At 36.6% G+C, this 18,227-nt stretch overlaps 1 long non-coding RNA gene across 2 annotated transcripts in view; it reads left to right on the forward strand.

The window, feature by feature from the left end:
* The window catches only part of LOC146400331 (uncharacterized), an 80,966-nt gene that overhangs the window by 11,908 nt on the left and 50,831 nt on the right, over positions 1-18,227 (forward strand). For both annotated transcript variants that reach the window (XR_014812209.1, XR_014812210.1), the window contains exon 2: positions 543-606. This is a non-coding gene — a long non-coding RNA (uncharacterized LOC146400331). The remainder of the gene's footprint in view (positions 1-542; positions 607-18,227) is intronic.

An 18,227-nucleotide genomic window follows, 5' to 3' on the forward strand; every position in this document is an offset into this window, starting at 1 on the left:
AATGGGATTACTGAGTCTAAGGGAGATGCATATTTAACTTTTAAAGAAACTGGTATGTAGCTCTCAAAAGTGATTGTACAACTTTATGCTTCCACCAGCAATGCGTGAATTTTCTAGATGCTTTTTATCCTGGCAAATGGTTGTATTGTCAGTCTTTTAGATTTTAGCTACTCTAGTGGCTATGGGAATGTTAATTTGTGTTTTCCTTGTGACTAAGTATGTTGAGCTGCTTTGAGTATGCTTATTGGCTATTCATATTTTTTTTGGTAAAGGATTTGTACAGGTCTTTTGTCCATCTTTACAAATTGAGTTTTTAAAATTACTGATTTATAGGCATTTTAAAATATATTTTCGACGCAATTCATCAGATATATGTGTTGTGAATTTTATTTTCTAGAGTGTAGCTTTGTAAGCAGAAATTTTAACTAGAATAAAGTGCATTATATCAATTTTCTTCTTTTATACTTAGTTGTTTCTTGTATGTTCTATGACATTTCTGCCTACTACAGGTTACAAAGATATTCTCCTGTGTTTTCTTCTAGGAGCTCTATGGGTCTAATTTTCCTGATACAGTTTATGATCTGTCTCAACTCTGTTTGGAATAAGGTAGGTTTCAATTTCTTTTATTTTCTATTTTAAATATCAAGCTTTCCAACACATTGGTTAAAATAACTTTCTTTTAGTATTTGCCAATATGATAAGTATAATTGTTATTTTATTGTGGTTTTACACTCTTTTGAACTCTTGACTTTGGATATTTTCCAGAGTCCATGTTCCTAGAACTTTTGAGTCAGAGCTATTCTAGTAGCCAACCCCAAAGGGCTAATTTTTGACTTCAGTAAAAAAAATCTCATTTTCTTTATGAGAGATGTGAAATTACTATAGCAGGACTTATGTGGTGACATCTCTGTCCATCAAAATTAGAAAATACCCAAAAGAATTATTGGCAACCATCAATCTATTTTAAGTTACAGGATTTAGCCTGACTTAAGAAGCATTGAGATGGCCATATTTCTATGATGTTGCTCAGCTGGAAGAGGTTGAATTGTTCAAAACATAGGAAAAGGCTAATTATACCAAATATGTAGAATGGTATAGTAACTGTCATATCCGTAAAGCATGAGCTTCGCTTCCTAGGGAAATAAAAGAAATTTGTTTTAAATATGATTGGTACAAAGGAGAGCAGAGAATACATTTCACGGAAGCAAAAATTAAAAGAAATTACTTTGGCAGTTTTTCCCTTAGATTTTTATGACCTACAGAAAATAGGAGCTATCAACCTGATGTCAGAATCTGATTTCTTCAGAAAAGGGTGCATCTCAGACCCACTGAGCTTTTCAGGGATTATCCTATATGTAGATGGGCTAGAGCTCTAAGGAGAGTAGAACATTCGCATTCATTTTGGAGGGTCACTGTCTGGGAAAAGTGACTAGCTAAGCAGCTCTAATAATTCCAGCAGAGAGTATACTTTCATTTTCTAATAATACAGTTCATGTAATTCTTTATGCCATGTAAATCTTTTCCACACACTTCCACATATTTGGCTTCCATAAACTGTATTACAAACTTAAAATGAGCTCAAATCTTCCATTTCACTGATATTTTTCTATCAGTTAACTTTTTTCAGTGACCTATAGTAGTGTGATGTGTGTCATTTGGACTTAGAATCTTAGTTTTTTCTCCAAAAATTATTTAAGAATCTTAAATAATTTTTTTCCCTCTTCTTTTCTGACAAATGATAAGGCTTATTATTTAATTATCTAAAAATATTCCTCACATATGTTCTATTATAGTTTATATTTTTAATTCACTACATCTTAATTTCTTATTTCTCTTTGGTGACTAAGAAAATAAGGCCAGGCTCAATACAAAGGCAAATAAATTGCAAAGGAGAGCATCGTCATAATTTCCCCCAAGGAACTCCATCTTGTTAACTGTTTAAAATTGATGAGCACATTTTCCTTCAGAGATTTAGCATTTATTTTCAGTATTTTTATGCCACTAAAAATCTCTTTTATGTATTGAGTGGAGTGTTCTAGTAATATTGGTGACAGTAGTTCTGTCAAAACACTTGAAAAGTATGTTCACTCATCATGGAAATTTTGAAAGCCTCTGTCCCTTCAAAAACGTATGTTTTGCTTCCAAAGCTACACAAACAGCTTAAATTTTGGAACACCATTGACAGCAATCTTTGGAGAAACAGTTGAAGGTTTTGAATTAGAGAATCCAGGGCAATGTTACAGGAACCAGTCTAGACAAGATCACTTTAAGACAGTTCTAATAATTCCCTCTAAAAGGTCCTCTGCAACAGCGATTTTTATTTTTCACCATTGCCCTAACAACATATCAGCAGCTTAAAGAATTGCAGTGCCTTAAATATGAGGCATTGAAGATCCAAATCCTATGAGTTGATCCTTTCTGGCAGAAGAGAAAGGCCAATAAGCCAACCCCAACTGGTGTTATCAGGAGCAGTGCATAATTAAAAGCCATCTGCATGTCTTGTGTGCCCCTTTCAGTATGTGAAATAGGGCCAGCACTATGTGAGTACTTAAAAGCTCCTTTCAAAAGATTTAAAATCCTTATTGAGACATTATCCTACAGTGCAAAGAATAAGACAAACCAAAGTATTCATGGCCAGTCCCCTCCCACTTCTTATTTTCTTACAATATGTGTGAGTGATTTACAACCAAATTAACATAATGCCATACCACCAACACTAGAAATGTTTACTGTAGACTGAAAATTATTCTATGGTTCATGAAAAGAAGTTAAGTCATAGGAGCTAAGAAAATAACATTGTGTGTCTCCATCAAAATTATAGTCCAGAGTTCATTCTGAATTCTAACAGATGCTGTGCTCTATTCCCACAAACAAGTTACTAAACCCTAATATTCAGAAGTTTTATTTTTTCTTCTTTATGATTAACTTGACTTCTAAGCAGATATTTAATATGTTTTCTTTAGTAGAGATTAATTGATAAAGGAGCCTATTAATTAGTTTTTTTTAAAAAGAAGATTGAGTCATAACTAGGTGACATTCCTTTTAATCCTTGGCTTGCTTAAGAGAACATATGTGTTTAGCCTGTAATTTGAGGAGATTGGTTCATCCTACACGGATCATCAATACCATCCAAGAACACATTTTTTTTTTTTTGTTCCTGTGGTTTGGGATGTCGTATAAGGAAATCTGAAGTGTTATTGAAGGGAAATTGGTCCTGATGCTCTCAGAAAATTCCTTCTAACTCTTAGATTTCATAAATTTGTGAGTTTTAGTTTTAGAATGCTGTATTTCAACAGTCAATGAAAGCATGTGAGGTTATGTAAATTGATATAAGAATATTCAGAGTAGAACTTTAAAATTTTTTATGTTTAAATTTAAAAATTTATTTTAAATGATTTTGCTTCCTGCGTATCATACTTGTAGAATTTTTATTTTATACCACTACTCTACACTCTGTTTTTCTCATTACCTAGACCTCTTTCTTTAGAGCTTTCAAGCCTAACTTCTCAAGAGATTTGATTTAATACTTCTTTCCAAATGTAATTGGTATGTTTGAGTTGGAATACAATGATTGATATTCCTAAATACCGCAATTCTGAATTCCCACAGGCTTATGTATTAGCTGACTATCTATCCAGTCTTTCCTTAGAGACTCTTTACTGACAGGCCTTTTAATCTCCAGGGGTTTGCTGGGGCCTAACTGGTCATTTCTGATTTGTTTTTTTTTTTTAGTCACTCACAAATACAGCTAGAACTCAAACTCTCTGACTCTTTTAAGGTCAGAGGACTTGGTAATCCCTCAGTATCATCCCTTGTTTATGTGACTCTTATTGTTGCCACAAAACCCCAAAGCTTCATAGAACCACCTGCTGTCTGTGTGGTTTTATGTGGCCAAGAAATTTAGTACTCAATATGGTCAGGCCTCTCTGGAGCCCAGAGTCTTTGTCCAGTTGGTTTTAGCTTTAGACAGAGAAAGAACTATTTTCCAGTCTGCAGAGGAAAGAGGCATTCTGTGCAGCGAGCCCTCATCTCCCACCCTGGGAGTAAGAATGTGGTCTGGTTCTAATGGACCTGATGGGACAATTCTTAACTAATCTGATGTGAATATTAACAACTTTATTTTGTTTTCTTCAGATTTTTTTTTTTTGTTGTCTTTTTTGTCTTTTCTAGGGCTGCACCCATGGGATATGGAGGTTCTCAGGCGAGGAGTCTAATTGGAACTGTAGCCGCCGTCCTGCGCCAGAGCCACAGCAACGCCTGATCCGAGCTGTGTCTGTAACCTACACCACAGCTCATGGCAACGCCGGATCCTTAACCCACTGAGCGAGGCCAGGGATCGAACCCATTACCTCACAGTTCCTAGTTGGATTCATTAACCACTGAGCCGTGACAGGAACTCCTCCCAGAATTTTTTTTTTAATTAAAGTTTAGTTGATGCAAATGTTATGTAAGTTGTAGGTATAAAATATAGTGATTAACAATTTTTATAGGTTATATTCCATTTATAGTTATTATAAAATATTGGCTATATTCCTCATATTGTACAATATATCCTTATAGCTTACTTCATTCCTAATAATTTATTCTCTTAATCCCCTGCACCTGTATTACTGCTCTCCCCTTCCCTATCTGCACTGGTAACCTCTAGTTTGTTCTCTTTGTCTGTGGGTATGCTCCTTTTTTGTTATATTCACTAGTTTGTTTTATTTTTTGGATTCCACATATAAGTGATACCATATAATATTTGTCTTTCTCTGACTTATTTCACTTAGCGTAATGCCCTCCAGCTCTATCCATGTTGCTGCAAATTGCAAAATTTAATTCTTTTTTATGGCTGAGTAGTATTCCTAAACATGTACACACACACACACACACACACACACACACACACACACACACACACCTGCACACACACCCGCACATCTTCTTTATCCACTCATCTGTGACATTTATATCCACCAACCTGTGGACATTTAGGTTACTTCCATATCTTGGAAACTGTAAATAATGCTGCCATACAAATTGGGGTGCATGTATCTTTTTGAATTTCACTGTCAACTTCTTAAGCCTGGACAGTTTGAGGAAGGGATGTACTGAGTTGACATTTACATAGATAGAACTTACGGGGAAGTGGATGCAAGTGTGTCAGTTTTCTTTTTTCCACCATGTTCAAGACTATACTTTCTAATTTTTAAAAATTGCAGTTCCCCCAATTTTTATACCTCCATAATGACTTCCAATTCTAGAACACTCTCTATTTAACAATGATTATTATAAATGGCACTCAGGGGAGAACAAGCACAGGCTTTGAAGTTATTCAGCAATAGTTGTGTGGTTCTGTTTACCAAAATGATGTATATGTGGTAGTACACACATTTCATTAATTATTTTGTGTCTACAATGTGTCATCACAGCTATAGTTTCTCTGGAGACCATGAAGAGTATGAGACACCTCTGAATAAAATTGTTTATATTTGAAAGCCCGGGAGTGATGTGGCTATGATAATTCATTGCAATCAAGAATCAAGAGTTATAACAATAATAATAAGAAGCAAATGTTTCATTAAATTGCTTTTAAATAAATATAATAAAATTATATGGAAATATGGATAAAATTCACAAATTTCAAAAGCTATGAAAATTAGTATGACAAGAGTTAAAATTTTTAAATTAAAGTATAGTTGATTTACAGTGTTCTGTCAATTTGCATAGTAAAGTGACCCTGTCATATATATGACTTTCTAGTATGACAAAGACTTTGAACACTCTTGCTTATACATTTAAAAAGAAAATTTCTTGGAGAACTTCTGCATTCCCTCTGGCTATGGAAAAATGTTGCTGCCTTGTCTTGTTTTTTTATTTCTTATAAGCTGTAGGATAAAAACAAGCCTTTTATCAAAGGAACTAAAAAGGTCTAGATTTAGCGGTTCAAACTGATGAAGCGAGGTCTTTGGATTCATTGTTTAAGTGGCGTTTTACATAATTGGAAGGTATGGTTTCAAAGTTGTTAGTATTGAAGTAAAATTTAATTGCTAATTTTATTTATATCTATAACTGTAGACACTAAGGGATTAACTTTTATTTCAAAAGTCGGTTTGTTGCTTTTTAAAATCATGTTTTGAAACGTGTAATAAGTTAGAGATTTTCGACTTAATGTTGACACCAGAAATGACAGGAAGCTAATACTTTTTTAATGTCACATAGTTACTTTATGCTAGACACTTTCCGTTTAATTTTACAATTCTAGGGGGGAGCTGCTCTCTATTCATCTATCCATTCATTTGTGTATGCAATAAATGTTTATTAAATGCTTGCTATGTACAGATGATAATGATGGCAACAGTAATAATGATAAGGTGTACCTTGTGGGTAAAGGGAGAAGTGCATGCCCATGTTTTGAGTAACTGGAAGGGAAGGTCTGGTTCTGGACCTAATATGTTACTGATGCTAAAATCCTTACATATCCCAGTCCCTGGGGAACTGTTGTAGGAAGCAGCAGGAAGACAATGATCAGAAATCTGGTTAGAATTTTCCGGGATGATTGTACTGTGTGTACCATATGAACAACCAGCATCAAGGAAGAGGTCCCTTTCATGGGCTGATGATATTCTCTGACAATTGTGAATGGAATTTTTGCTGTGGCCAGAGAAAGCAACACTTGTTGTGAAGGGAATGTCTGTAAGGGGTATGGACTGAGTTTTGCAAGGTGGAATTTTAGATGTACTAGTTTGGATATTAAAAGAGTGATGTCACTATGTACTCCAGGATACTAAGAATGGAAAAATGGATTATATTAAATATGAAGAAAGTAAAGCCTTGAAAGTCATATAAGTGATAAGCAAAGACACTGGGATTCTAACAGGTTTGTACAACCTACTTTGGCATCTTTTAAAACAGTTTGTAGGCACGTCCTTGAAGTGCTTTCCTTTAAATTTATCTTTGCTACTGTATGGAAAAAAAAGCTATATAAAGTAGAATGCTTTTTATAACAGCAAAATGGTTCAGTAAATAGAAAGTCATTCCAAGTTGTACTCTGACTCTCTGTCCTTTGTTCAAATGTACTATCCACACATTCAGAGACAGAGTGTCTCTGTGACTTAATTATAATGACTATAATAATTGAAAGTAGGTGGTTATATTATGCCAGAGGAGATAATTAAATGGAGAATTGCCCTATTAGCTAGGCTTTTAGTACCATGCATTATCCTTATGAAAGATGATATTATGATTCCACTATATATTGCTCAGATAAAAAATATTTACAGAGTCAACACTTCAGATCAGAGGGCATTAAGATGTACATTCGTTATAGAAGGCATCCTAGAGATATCATTAAAATACTTTGGAAATTTTACAAGCATAATTGCAGGACATTGACTTCCTTTTTGACTGATAATTTTATTGTCAATAGGATTGGCACTTCTTCTTGCACCTGCAATTTCAGTAGGAATAGTAAGTTAGTCATTGATGTGGATATGATAGGAACATGGTGTAGCTTAGTTGTAAATCTTACCATTTTCTTTCGCGAAAATCACGTAAAAGGAGACTAGAAACAAAAGTGCCCTCAAATTAGATTCTCAGCAAAGCTAGAAAACAGAGAATTCACCAACTCTACGTTACATTTAATTGTAGCTCATGCCAATGAAAATCATTTGCTTCCTCTTTGTTACTCCACACGTAAGAGTGGTATCAGCCTTCTACAGTTGTCTCTTGTTGTGCCTCAGTGTCTTCCTCTTGCTTCTTCAGCTTTTTCATACCTGTGCAATCAATCCCCTGTATTGAATTCCATCTATTGAAATATACAGTGTGGTCCCCCCCCCCATTTAATCTCTGTTGTTTCAGTTTCTTCAGATGTAAAATGGAGATGATTATGGTATAATAATTATGATAGTAATAATACTTCATTTAGTTGTGAAAGTTAAGTGAGTTAATATGTGTAGGTTCTTAGAACAAGGTCTGGCAAAGAGTAAACCTTATGTTAAATTATTGCTGTTGTCAAAAAACTTTACTCCCAACCCCAGCAAAAACAAAGCATTGACCTAGAAAGATTTATAGAAAACTTTCTGAAAACTTAAAGGTGCAGATACTTTCATTGCTATTTTATCTATTCTAGAACATGGAGAAAAAAGGAAAACTTTCAAATCAATTCTTGTGATATAAGTATGACAGTGATAACAGTTTAAGAAAATGTTTACCAAAAAAAGGGAATTATAGAACTATCTCACTTTACAAATAAAAATAAAACATCCTAAATAAGGCAATAGCAAAGAAAACTTGGTAGCACATTAAAGAATAATACAGTTTGACCAAGTAATAATGAAAAAAATGCCTAGTATTAGGAAATTTAGTAATATAATTTATCATATTAATAGATTTAGTAGGTATAATTTAATTTTGGAGGCCCTAGGTTTCAGTCTGTGGTCCTTTTTTCCCTCTCTGTCTGCATTCACTCCCTTGGTGATCTCAGCTTCTGAATTCATATGTAATCCATGACCTGTTTTTTTGTATAGCTTTTAAGTAAAGAATGATTTTTCACTTATAAAGGATTGTGAAAAACCAAACACAAAAGACAGGTGCCTTATAAAGCCTAAAATGTTCACTATCTAGTTCTTTAAAGAAAAGATTTGACTGCTCCTCAGATATAATAAATGGCTTTTGGAATAGACTGATTATTAATTTAAGTACAGTGCACATTCAGAAAAGTGCCCATGCCCTAAGTGTACTATTCTGTGAATTTCATAAACTGACCTACTTGTGTAACCAGTGCCCAGATCAAGAAACAGAATATTCCTTGGTCCCCAGAAACCACCTTATAATGGGAAAGGCCTGGCTTCTGTTCCTGCAAATGCATATCCCCATTTTCAATCCATTGCAATCTTGAGTACAGTTTTTAAATTTGCTTCCCATATTCTCACTTCTCCTACTCTTATTACAATTTCATTCTTACCAGAAAGGAAAATATCTTAATTTTATTGTTATCTTGCTCTGTTTCCTTTAAACTTGAAAACTTTAGCAGAAAAGAGAAATCAAAGCTATAGTAAGCAGAGCAACACAAAAGTTAATGCAACAGCATCGTGTAGGATGGCAGTGTATTTTTTTCTCCAAACACACAGAACATAACGCTGAGAAATAACATAGTACTTCACTTTAAATAGATTAGAGAGAATGATGTTTTGTGTCTTCAAGGTAGCATATACACAATCTAATCCCAAAGTTGCTATGGAAACTGTTGAACGATAGGAAAAACGGTTGCATAAACTCTATACTTCATGGATTTCTGAGAATTTTCAGCTCTAAGTTTATAATACACAGAACTTCTTACCCAGTGGGGCATTTATTTATTTAGGAAACATCTTTTTTTTTTTTTTTGTCTATATGTACAGATATACCTCTGATACTGATTGAATTACTCTGAAAAGCCTGCTTGAATTATCAACATTCTATTTTGAAGGCTTGAATTTGTGAAATATAATTTTTTTTAAATAAAGTACTCTCACGTTCACATTTTTCACTTAAAGAATAAAGTTTCCATAAACAAGTTAAATTATTAAATAAAGGTACTGTTAACCCCTTTAGAAATTTAACAGGCATAAGTGATCTATGGGAAAACAAAACTGTTAAATTTAGAAATGAATACATTGCAAATACTATTTTCTGACTCCAGTGGATTGGAACAAAGTTTAGAAATGATGATGGGAATCTTATGTCATAGGCCACAGATATTTCCACCCCCCTTTCAAAAAAAAAGTTACAGGAGTTTATTAATTCAACAAGTATTTATTAAGCCTTCTTTGTTTTTGGCATTCTTCTAGGTACTAGGGATACAGCAGAAAATGAGACCTTAGAAGTGCAATCCCTGTTCTCATGAGGCATACGTTCTAGCGGCAGTAGACAGATGCTAAACAAAAATATTTGCTAGTGATGAGTGCTACAATGACAATCGGATAGAGGGACTATTTTCCCCCCCTTTTTTTCAGTAGTGGGTGTTCAAGGAAGTTCTTCTCAAGGGGGTTACCTTTGATCTGAAACCTAAATGGCAGGAAGGAGGCGGGTGAGTGGGGATTTAGAGAAGCAACACGCAAGTAGAGGAAAAGCTGAGGTGGACTTTGGGACGTGGAGGAGTTTATTTCCCTTTGCTGTGAACTGCAAGCCACCTTTAGTGCCTGGTAGCCATGTCCGAGTGAAGTTTAGAGATTGGTGTATTGTTTGATGTTGGAGAGACATTAAAAGGGAGGAAAAGAGTCCCTTTTTTTGTTGACTCTCTTCTCTGCAGCCATGATCTTCATGCTTCAGAGTGATCTGTTATCAGGCGGAAATGAGATTCAACAACAGTACTCTAGTTCAGCACACACTTTTTCCCTTAACGTACACCTTTTCTTTTTCCTTTGCTGCTTTCTGCTTGCAGGCTTGCCTTCCCTTCTTCCTCCCCGCCCTGTCTTCTTCCTTAACGCCATGCCTTCCTTCTTTATTCTCCTAACATCTGTGAAATTCCCAGCGTGTGTGTACATGACAGAGGCACAGTAAAAGAAGTTTCACAGGAACAGATTCATCAGTTGGAGTTTACCAAGAACAGGTGGTCCCCATCTAAGGAAATCAGACACACAGCTTGCTTCAGCCTTGGCTGATTTTCTGAGGCACCGTTTAAAAGTTCCAGATTCATAAATTTCAAACCACAATAACCTTTTCGGTTTGTTTCACTTGTTACAGTAGATGGCTCTCATTTGTGAGATCAACATTTTTGGCGTGAGCATTTTGAGGTGGGAGTGTGGGGGAAAGTGTTATGCCAACAGTCAGGGGGAATGGAAACTTCGTTCTCTCGTCATGATAATAATGACTAATTCCTTTACATCGGGGTTGGCCTTTGGGATATGGCTTTGGAATTTTAGCTCATTGGTGGGGGGAAAAATAACAGACATGCAAATAAAGCTGTAAAAAATTGCTAACTGTTCTGTGTGCTGAGGCTAAACATTAAGACCTCATGCAGCATGTGGCACATCCAGACAGGAATATATCTTGGAACCTTTATGCCATTTTTATAAGTAGATTGGGAAGAATTACTTACCTGTTTTGCCTCTACTGGACCTCAAAGTTTTGAATACAGTTGTTAAGGGAGTCAGTTTCATTTGGATATTATTATTACTATTATTATTGTTTTTATTGACACAAAGAGGTTCTTTCACTAGAAACTTTATGAAGGTAATTAAAGGGTTACTAGTGAATCCACACTAGCCAATGAGAACTATGTATAGTTTCTTTGGTATACATGTAAAAACTAACCATAATTGCATTTTAGTTCATTATAAAGAATAACTAGATATGAACATCCTATCTCTTCTTGCTAAGAGCTAGCGTGGCCCTTGGCCTGGTAATGCCGAGGGAAAGGCCCCTGCTCTGGGCTGACTGGGATTCTCCCTTGCTTTAGCCTCTGTTGATCTGCATCCCATACCAGTTGGTCATGGATAAGCTGCTTCATTGGATGTGATGGGTAAAAGATGCCCATATAGTTGGTAAAACATTACTCATTAGTGCATCCATGAGGTTGTTTCTGGAAGAGAATAGCATTTAGTTCAGAAGACAAGTGAAGAAAATGAAGATCCACTCTCATGTGGGTGGCATCATCCTGTCCGTTGGGAGCCTGAGTGGCCCTCAACAGAAAAGTGAGGAGGGATGAACTATTTCTTCTTGAGCTGGGATGTCCATCTTTTTCTGTCCTCAGACAATAGAGCTCCTGGTTCTTGGGTGTTGGGACTACAGGACTTATGCCTTTGGCTCCCCAGGTTCTCTTCCAGCTTGGAAAGAATTAAACCACTGGCTTTCCTTTTCTGCAGCTTGCAGACAGCAGATTGTGAGACTTCTCAATTTCTGCTTCTTCAGCTGTTGAGTGTTTAAGTTCTGCTATGATCCGAATGTTTCTGTTACCCCAGAATCCATGTGTTGAAATTCTGGCCAACAAGGTGATTGTATTAGGAAATGGGGCATTTGGAGATTGAATAGATCACGAAGGCAGGGCCCTCCCTCCTGAATAGGATTAGTACTTTTGTAAAAGGGACCCCAAAGGGATCTCTCACCCTATTTCCATGGTGTGAAGATACAGTGAGAAGTCTGCAAACTCCAAAGAAGGTTCTCACCCAAATTCAGCCAAGCTGACCAATTTTAGACTAAGCCAGTCTTAGACTTCTGGCCTCTAGTCCTGTGAGAACTGAACTTCTGTTGTTTGTAAGTCACTTAGTCTCTAGTATTTTGGTAGAGCAGCCTGAACGAAATAAGACAATTTCTTTTTCTTTTGTCTTTTTGCCTTTTCTAGGGCCGCACCCGCAGCATGTGGAGGTTCTCAGGCTAGGGATCTAATCGGAGCTACAGCTGCCGACCTACACCAGAGCCAGAGCAACGCGGGATCCGAGCTGCATCTGCGACCTACATCACAGCTCGCGGCAATGCCAGATCCTTAACCCACTGATTGAGGCCAGGGATCGAACCCTTAACCTCATGGTTCCTCGTCAGATTCGTTAACCACTGAGCCACGATGAGAATTCTGACAATTTCTAACTACATTTTTTTCTTGTTTTTGTTTTTCTTCAATTCTTTTCAGAGCGCTGGCTGCTTAGGCCTGCTGTTGTGTGGCTCTGTGTTTTCAGTAGCATCTCTCTTCTCTTCTCCAGATCCCTCCAGACTTGAGCACTGGAGGGCAGGGCATGGTAAGGGGCTGTTGATCAACCCTGACTTTTTTTGGTGTGTGAAGCAACTTCTTGACTGGATCAGAACCAATAAAAAATTTTCCTCTCCATGATTGTCTGTGAGTTCTGTTGTCCTCACTCATGCTGCTGACAAACACCCCTCAGGCTCAAGCTTTCACCCAGAGGCTCTGATCTCTGTCCACCTACCTACCTACCTACTACTATCCCTCTGCTTTCCATTCTCCGGATACACTGGAGTTTTGTTTGTTTGTTTTGCTTCTGGACTCCACTATATTCTCTTCTATCTCAGGGCTGTTTTATATGTTACATCTGCCTGAAAAGCCTTTCTACTGTGATCAGCCATTGTCCCTATCCCAGCACCCTCTCCCTCCTTTTGCTAACTGACCACTACTCAGATCTCTCTTAAATGGCTCTGCTGCAGAGATAATGTCCTTGACCATGTAGTCGACATTGGAGTTGTTTGCAGTACAAACTCCGCATTAGTTAGGGTGATGCAAACTAATTTAACTTCCTAATTTCAGTGGTTTTATGCTGTTTATTTCTTACTCATTGCATTAACTTCCTAGGGCTGGTGATATAACAAAGTACCCAATACAGGATGACTTAAAACTATATAAAATTATAGTTCTGGGGCCCAAAAATCTGAAATCAGGGTGTCAGATATTCTCCCTGATGGCTCTAAGGGAGAATTCTCCTTTTCATTGCCTAGCCTCTGGTATTTGCTAGTTATCCTTAGTATTCCTTTGCCTGTAGATGCATCACTCTACAAGTTACAGGGCCATTTTCTTCCTGAGTGTTTTCACATTGTCTTTCCTCTGTGTGTGTCTATCTCTGAACCCAAATTTCTCCCTTTTTTAAGGACACTAGTCATATCAGATTTGGGCTCACTCTAATGACCTCATTTTAAATTGATTATTTCCGTAAAGACCCCATTTCCAAATAAGGCCAAATTTTGAGATACTGGGAGATGACTTGAATATAATTCAATCCATGATACTCAACAGAGATGATTTTGGTCAGTGAGCAGCTTTCCTGTCCTTGATGATTTAGGAACTAGACTCTTCTTATTTTATGGCTCTACTGTAATAATCCATATTATATTTAAAAGTGAATTTAAAAATATGGATTTTTGTTATTAAAATTTAGCAGACATAAAATTTCCAAAATTCTATAAGTTTCTAAACCCTTAACCTCTTGATCTTTGTGCCTAGTCTCCTCATGGAGCACTAACAAATAGTTTGCAGATGGGCACTAAGTTATGGCCCACAATTTGAGTAGCAGTACCGTTAAGTTATGGAAGGGAGTGGGTTTACTCAGCTCTGACTGCTATAACAAAAACACCATAGGCTGGGTGGCTTAACAACAGATGTTTGTTTATTTCTCACAGTTCTGGAGGCTGGGAAGTCCAAGATCAAGGTGCTGGCAGGTTTGGCTTGCAGACTTCCACTTTCTCAATGTATCCTCATAGGCTGAAGAGAAAGCGAGCTCTGGTCTCTTCCTTTTCTGATGCAGACACTAATCTGAGCTTGGGGGCTCCGCTCTCATGACCTCAATTAAACCTGATTACCCTCCAAAGGTTTCATGTCCAGAAACCGGCTCATTGGGGTTTAAGGCTTCAGTATGAATTTTAGGGGGACACAAAGTTGTAGCATTTGTGGTATAGATGACTTTCTCTCCCTCACTCTAATAACTCCTGATACTTACCCTGCCTTCACACTTTACTATACTATAGTTAATTGTTTGGCGTTTGTTTTTTCTGCTCATCCTCTGGACGCCAAGCTCTGTGGGGGGAAAAGAGACCACATTTTTCTTGTTTACAGCTGTATCCTTAGCACTCACTGGAGTGCCTGCTATAATGCTAGAGATTAATAAGTACTTGTCAAAATTGGCTTTCTGGTCTGCACTTTGAATAATCCCTAAAAAAAAGTTTATCTAAAAATTTGTGAGATTAATTCATTTAATAGAAGCTCTCTTATTTTCTTCTGCCTTCTAAATGTTTTTCTTATTCCTTGTTTATCAAACACTCATGCTCTAAGTCCATATTTAGTGCAGGAGAGGATTTCCTTTAAACGATGCGCCTACTGAAATGATGAGCAGGTGGTCAGGCTGGGTGGCTGGCCTGGATTAGGGCAAGAAGAGTATCAGTAGTTGTCAGAACTCTACTGCACATAGGGAGAGTAATTTATAAGCAAAATAAGAATGTATTGCTAAAGAAGTAGTTACTGAGAAATAAAGAGAAGGCCAGGTAGTAGCCATGACCAATGAGAACTCTTTTTGCTAAAAAGACAGAAAAAGAAAATGATAGATAATGGATGCTGAAAACATGTAGCCATGGAGAATGGAATGTTGCTGGGTTCTGTAAAGAATAAATTTAGTGAATATTCTAAACGCCAAATTCAAAAGTGGCTCCTATTAGTCAAGAAAGAATCTGATAAAAGACTTGAGCTGGAGTATATGCAGTATTTGCCTCCAGCAGCTGGAAATATTATTGTTCTTTAGGAAAGAACTTCTGTAGACTTCTCCTGATTTTGTATCTGAGTCTTTCTCAAGAGACTGGTTGCTACTTGCTGGAAGGCATGTATGCTTAGCGTGTATACATTAGATACAGATAGCTAACATTTGTTGAGAGGCTACTTCTGTTTGGTACTGAACTCCATACTTCATATGCATTGCTCATTTAACCCTTAACAGTTCTACTTGGTAGATTCTATTATTTTTTTCCTTCCATAGGTAAGAGAACTAAATCTGTAAAAAGTTAAGTGATTTGCCAGAGTTCCAGAGCTTAAAAATGGAGGGATATATAACCAATTGTTACCAACTTCTTATTTTAATTACAAATTCAGTCATCTAAAAGTCAGTCTTTCCCCCAAAGACAAATCACCATAGATGTCTTTTAATTTAAAAGAGTATTGTATATTCTTAGAGTTCCCGTCGTGAATCTGACTAGCATCCATGAGGATGCGGGTTCAATCCCTGGCCTTGTTCAGTGGGTTAAGGATCCAGCGTTGCCATGAGCCTTGGTGTAGGTCACAGACGCAGCTCAGATCTGATATCCCTGTGGCTGTGTTGTGGGCTGGCAGCTATAGCTCCTATTCGACTCCTAGCCTGGGAACTTTCATATGCTGTGGGTACTGCCCTAAGAAGCCCCCTCCCCCGCCAAAAAAAAAAAAAAAAACCCAACAAAAAAGTATGGTATATTCTGTAAGCATATATATATTTTTTTTTTACTGAAACTTTTTATGTTATGTTATATTACATTATGTTGTGTTATACCATATTGTTGTTTTAATTTTTGGTGACAAAGATTTTCCGAACTGATAACTGTTTCAATATAGCCTCACATCAAATTTCCAGAGCTAATAGAATTCAGAGTCAGAGAAACAAGATAACATATGGGGATTTAGATGGACAATATTGTGATTTCAGAGGCAACTTACTGCTTTCATGTATTACCCTCAGAGAAGCTCTTGAGCTGTGGAGAAAAATGTTAAACTCTAGTGACAGACAGTAAACCAGTGAAATCATGTGTTAAAAGGACGTTTATTAAAGATGCCATTCTGATGGAATAAAAGTTATTGCTGCAAGAAAGGAGACGGTAGCAACTATCAGTGACTCGATTTGTTTCTGGCAGTTAAAATGTGTTTTAAACTCACAAGCTTCTGTTGTATATTACTTGAGTTTCCTGTTTAGCAGTCTCATTGATTTAGTATGGTATGTCCTTCCTTTCCTTCTTTAAAAGTGACAATCAACAAAGGTTATGTTTCTCCCCTTCCTTTCCTTCGTATTCCCTTGTTACCTTGGCCAGCATCCTGGGAAGGGAGCCTGGAAGACACCTTGCATAGCCTATTGTCTGGGATACAGGGAATTATGATACAATATGCTGTGTACTCAAAGTGCTAAGGATCACGTGCTCTGGACACATAGATGAGGGATATTAGTTGTAGTTACATGGATGAGGGCAGGCTTAACAGAGTGGGAAAAATTTGAGATGAAATTTTGAATGTATCAGACTTGCAGCTCCATGAAGGCAAAAATTAACTCTATTTACCACTATATTATTGAGACCTCATGGGCATTCTTGAAACAAACACGTGTTAAAGAAATACATACTGAATGAATGACTAGATGGATAAATGATTGAGAAACTACTGTGGCATAGCCAAAAAAATGGTAGGACTGTAGAGCTGGATATTCTAGTTTGTTTCCTTCTCAAGTGCTCCTCACTAGCTGTGTAGTCTTTTTTTTTTTTTTTTTTTTGCCTTTTTCTAGTACTGCTTCCCGCGGCGTATGGAGGTTCCCAGGCTAGGGGTCTAATCAGAGCTGTAGCCACCGGCCTACACCACAGCCACAGCTACGCAGGATCTGAGCCACATCTGTGACCTACACCACAGCTCATGGCAATGCTGGATCCTTAACCCACTGAGCAAGGGCAGGGATCAAACCCGCAACCTCATGGTTCTTAGTCAGATTCGTTAACCACTGCGCCACAACAGGAACTCCATAGCTGTGTAGTCTTAAAGTCACTTAACCTGAGTGTGAATATGAAGGAAGTGCAGCAAGTGTTCAGATATCATTGTGAATATTAAATGAAGTAAAATATGTCAAAATACAAAAAAATCAGGCCACTAATACATTCTAAGGTTTTTTTGGATACTGAATTTATGAATATTTCTTTAAAAATATAGTTCAAACATCCTCCATTTTTACAATGGCTCTTTCAGTTTTTCTTAAGAGTTAAATTTCCAAGCCATTTTAAGAAATCTTTGGAGCACAAATAAACTTAGTCACCACTCATTGTCTATGTGTAGTAGGTGGAATATAAAGCTATAAAGTATTTCCTCATGTAAGGACAGATATCCTTCTTTTTGGCTCTAAATATGTGATTTTGAGACATAAAAATGTTCAATCATTTGCCAAATACAAATATATTTCTATTATATTTGATTGTATTTAATTGAAAGGATCTGTTCAGAAAGCCTAATATTATAATATCTGAAACTAGATTTTCAGAGACACAAAGAACTGTCACAAGTTATTCATCCTTTCTCATGTTTCAATACCTAATGTCCATGAAATCTCTCTTTCAGAAATCCTGAGACCCAGTGTTTGGTTTTTTAGCAGTGTTAATAAAACACAATTGACAAACAAATTTAAATAAAAAGGATTTCCATGCTTTATTATTACTTTTAAAAAATACTAAAAGTTGCATGATTTGAAACTATTTTCTCCCATTCTGTAAGTTGTCTTTTTGTTTTCTTTTTGGTTTCCTTTGCTGTGCAAGAGCTTGTCAGTTTGATTGGGTCCCATTGGTTTATTTTTGCTCTTATTTCTGTTGCTTTGGGAGAATGACCTGAGAAAATATTCATAAGGTGGATGTCAGAGAACTGGGAACTATGTCTAGTCACTGATGATGGAGCATGATAATGTGCGAAAATAGAATGTGTACATGTATGTGTAACTGGGTCACCATGCTGTACAGTAGAAAAAAAATTGTATTGGGGAAATAACTATTAAAAAATAATAAAAAATATT

Source organism: Sus scrofa, chromosome 8 (genome assembly GCF_054392235.1).
Source record: "Sus scrofa isolate SSC_HxYL_T2T_F1_AM1 chromosome 8, Sscrofa_HxYL_maternal_Yorkshire_Landrace_v2.0, whole genome shotgun sequence".
In the NCBI taxonomy this organism is placed as follows: domain Eukaryota; kingdom Metazoa; phylum Chordata; class Mammalia; order Artiodactyla; family Suidae; genus Sus; species Sus scrofa.